We start from the raw sequence: 4,665 nt of genomic DNA, 5'->3' as shown, positions 1-4,665 counted from the left end.
CCAACTAGGCTTACTGCTCAACTTTTGAGGCATGTTTCCTTTTTACATGCATTGAGAGGAGAAAACGGTGTGTGGAGGGAGGTATCACATGAAGATGCAAGTAAGCAACCATGACAAATCGTTAGAAATCAGTTTAAAATAATGCATCCATTATTGACTGTTACGGCACTGTGCACTGGAATAGCTTTTACGTTCAAGTGACCTGACAAGAAAAGGAGAACGGAGTTCTGTTTGCAGTGCCTGCTCAACATCAACAGTGGTGCCTCGTCCGTCTCACCACTGAGGCACCTTGGTACCAGCTCTTTGCAAGAGAGTTTACTCGCATTTCAAGCCCTCTAGTGCCCTAGCTGGAAACACCAGACTCTATCAGCAACCCAGTACATTCTTTGCTGCTCTACAGCACTCCTGGGTACAAAAATCTCTTAAGCACTTTGAACTGGATGGGGTAAACTTTGCTTACACCTATTTTGCAGGCATGGAAAAGGAGACGCAGACAACTCCTGCTACAGTTATTAGATGCCCACAGCTCTACATGCCTCCCGGAAGCTGACAGGTTGGACAGGACAACACTGGGAGAAAGGAACCTATTGCACAAACACCACAAGAGGGTTTGCAAAGAGAGTTCAAATGATACTGAAGAAAGTGGGTTTAAAAAGAGTCTCAGGCTTAAAAATTCTCTTAGCCTGAAGTTCACAGCAGTAGCAGCCATCTTCAGTCCTTCTGCTCTCCCCTTTGTTAATCTAAGGGGATATTATTTGTTTGACGTTAAAAACAAACAAAACAGTGACGCTGTTCTTCTCTTTTCCTTTTATTTTGGGAGCTGCAGTGAAGCCAAGCGAGAACCCTCTCACCCCTTGTTTACAAAATCTAGGGGAGAAACAAAAAACCCCACCAACAGTTAAAAAGTGAAAGGATCACAGAAGCCATCAATATAAACAGTTCTTGAGAAGGAACAGCTTCCATTTGGTGCAAACATACCACTGTAAATTTTTGTGGACAGTTCCTCTGAGGGTCCCTAGGCAGAATGGTGGAAGAAAGAAAAGATAAAAATCTGAGATGAGAATATACCAGTCAGAGAGTTCCCTTCTCCATTTCACACCGGTTTTCCCTTCCCCATCACGAGCTATTCCTGTATTCATCCGAAGACCAGGGAACTGCTCCTGTGACGTCAAAGCAGTTTCCCAGCAACAATTAATGAGGGCTTGTCCACCACAGGGGTTTCCTGAAAAGCTAGCAAGGAATTATCCACCTACTTTCTACAGTGTCAAGATGCAATAGGATAGTGTTGAACAGGAACTTCTGTTAACCCTTCCATGGCTCAGAGGAAAACCCTGGCACAGTTCCCACTGACACATGTCCTAATTCTTTCAGAGAACCCCAAGCAGAATTCCTTCCACCTGAACCCATCCATAATGAAATACCACATCAGGTAGGAGACACCTGCAGATAGGGAGGTGGCAACCAGGCTCAGGAAAAATGCATGACATTAGAAATAGCTCTTATCGTCTTGCTGGCACACTTCTCTTGTGCCATGCCTTCACGAGTCAGAAGCATAAGCACAAACTTTAAAAAGCTGGCTGAGAGAGCAAGGTATTCCCCAGCCCAGCTTACCATTCCTGAGCTGACCTGGGCTGGCAAAGCAGATCCTCAAACTTTACTAATCAGACCCAAAGCATTCCAGCTCGCAGCAAACCTCCTTGGGAGGAAGGCAAAAAGTAGGGCTGCTATCTATATCCCCCTTTCTGTTTTCAAGGCTGATACTCCTGCTTCTCACCATGCTGGCAGAGGATACTGAGCCACTTGACACACTAAGTAGCCAAGGGGTACACAGGAAATGCAAGACACTGTGGCTGTTTTCCAGGTGGGATCCAGAAATTGACTTGATCATTGAACAAAGAGGGGAGTGATGATTAAAAGAAAAAAAAAAATCAACTTCACCTTTTGGCTGCCAGCTGCTAAAGTTGGACTTGACAGTGAAGGGGGAGTCTGGGTAAGGTATTCCCCTTCCCACTTTCCCACAGCCTTCAGCAAGATGAACTCAGCCTTCATCTGCTGAAGTGCTCACTATTCATTGCAGCAGTTGTTGCTGCTGTTTGCAGATCCTCAAGCCACAGGTGATGCTTCCAGTTTAAATAAGCATTTTAAAGACAAGAAGGGAAAGGAAACCGGTCCAACACACCTGAATGAAGATCCTGCAGTACAGTAACTGGCTAATACCTCAAGCCCACCAGCTCCTAGGACTAAATCTCAAATGAAGGGAGCATCATTTCCAGTATCTTGTTTTTTGAGGCAAGACTGGATGATGAACATGTGTGAGAAGGATGTAAAGCAATCCAAACTCCTGATTCCACTAAAACCAAACCCAATTCGGTGATAGGTTTAAAATAATTAAAAAATGGGGTTAATATATATATGTGAACACAAATATAGTCCTACAGAACACCAAATTGCATAAGCTAACCTGAAAACATCATATGGCACGTAGCCAATTAACTAGTCAACATTTCTCATCAACTAGCCAGCTTCAAACAAGTAAATCTTTTAAAGTATAACCCAGTGGAAGAGCAGGGAGTATTTTGTCTTTGCAAAATGAACAGAAACTACCCAGGAGCAAGCTGTATAAACACCAAGCTAAGACACAAGGAGAACCCATGAGACTGTCACAGGGAACTCCTTAATGACATGGAAGAGTACAGTATGCTTATCGGGGATTCCCCTGTCTCCTGTAGGTGCATCCCCAGCATCACAAAAAAGAGGAAGGAGAAAGCTCATCTCAGACTCTCAAGTCTTGAATGGGATCACAGAGCCACATATTCATTTTAGTACAGCACCATTTTAAATTAACCCCATCAAGCAGCAGAAATCCTGTCACTCACTCACCAGAGATGAATGATGTCAGGTCCTCATCCCTGAAACACTCACTTGCGTTTATACCTATACTGTATTTTGCATGGTGGGGGTAGAGGGAGAGGAAAAGTCAAGTCTCTGGTCAATCTTTCTCAAGCCCAAAATAATTAAAGACTTATTCTAAAAATAAACTCACCGTGGTGGTTTTGCACTCTCAGCAGGTCATCTGTTTCCCAATTTCAACGGAGACTTCATTGCCACAACCAGTTCAAGAGGGATTTTGCCAAGATAATATTGCTTCTTAGAAGCCCCCGCCAGCTCTCAACCCTGAATAAAATGCTAGCGATCTTTGCTGCTTCTACAGCAAGCTAATTGCTCTGACAAGCAGCTCTGAAGCAAAGCAGAGCCCAGCTGTTCAGAGGGATGTCATAGAGAGCTCTGCCAATAGCCACATGCACACCCCCCCTCCTGCTCTCATTCAAATACTTCAATGGAACTGCCGCTGCACAGCCCTGAGAAGGCTTTAAAGACACAGCATCCTTCCCCTGCCAGGCACTGGAACAACACAAATGTAAGTGCAGGAGCAAAGAAGAGATACCACAGTAAATATCAGCATCTTCCAGAAGAATTCAGGTGCATGGACTACACTTTGCAGAATGCCCTACCTGTGCCAAGGTTAGGTTACAGGCAGCCTTGCTTCACTCCTATCATTGTTGCCATGTTTCCAAGGGGTCAGTTTGTTAGTGGTTTCATTTCAATTCAGTCGCTTTTTTCTTGCTCGTTTATTAGTGATTAAATACCTACAGAGACGGGAAACAAGAAATGCAAATGCCCTAGAGAGGTTTTAAGCTCACTGGCTTACATTTTCCCCAGAAAGGGGTTTTCCATCCCAGACCTGGTGACTCGACAGGCACACAGGCTGCAATCAAGTCTCCTCTACATATACTTAAAGCTTACTCTCAAGCACACAAGGCAGCCTTGCTGAGCATCGTGCACAGGCAGACTGTGATGGATCACAAGCACATTCTGTCCCTTGCCAGACCCAGAAGTTGCTGCTCATTGGATTACAGAGATCTTCCAACTACAGCTCTAAACACTGGTCAACGGCAGGTAGGCATCATTCTTCTTCTGCGCCAATGGTTCCTGCTGGGCAGGAGCACATCCTAGGCAAGGTGCAGCCAGAGCTGAAGAGAGAACACTCTTGCAGGGCCAGTGCTGACTTCAAACGCGATCAGCTCAGTCAGCAGCTGGTCTCGAGGAGGCTCCTTGCTCAGGCTGAGCTCTGGCAGTGCTGGAGTTGGCAGCAGAGCAAGGGGCAGCAGGGCTCTCAGGGCAGCTATCTAAAAACAAAAGCTTTGAAGAGAAAGGAGATGAAGATGAGAAGGCGGGATCAGCCTTGGGCTCAAGGAGATGGAGAGGCTGAAGTGAGACAGTTGCAAAAAGGTTGAGATGCAACCTTTGGATGCATGCTCATAAAGATGGATGCTTTAACTGACAGCATCCATTGCAAATAACATAATGCTGTGCTGCTAAAGCCTCTTCAGGACTTGCCTTCACTACTTTTGCTAAGCTAATGCAGTTTCTCCTAAATGATCCCCTGCCAAAGAAACAGTCCAATAAAGCTTTTAAAAAGCAAGGATACAGACAACAGAAACCTGATACATTTCAGCTCCATGACAAACTGAGGTTCAAGTTTGTAAAGCAGCCCTGCTCTGCAAAGGACTTAAGTTTAAACATATGCATGAGCTTCTGTCTTAACCTGCTTCAAAGCCTTCTGAATCAAGCCTGTCATGCCCATGCAGAAAGCAGGTGAATGTT

The sequence above is a fragment of the Pygoscelis adeliae genome, unplaced genomic scaffold, assembly GCF_000699105.1.
Source record: "Pygoscelis adeliae isolate BGI_AS28 unplaced genomic scaffold, ASM69910v1 Scaffold591, whole genome shotgun sequence".
In the NCBI taxonomy this organism is placed as follows: Eukaryota; Metazoa; Chordata; class Aves; order Sphenisciformes; family Spheniscidae; genus Pygoscelis; species Pygoscelis adeliae.
The sequence above is the reverse complement of the archived record's forward strand: the minus strand, read 5'-3'. Positions refer to the sequence as shown.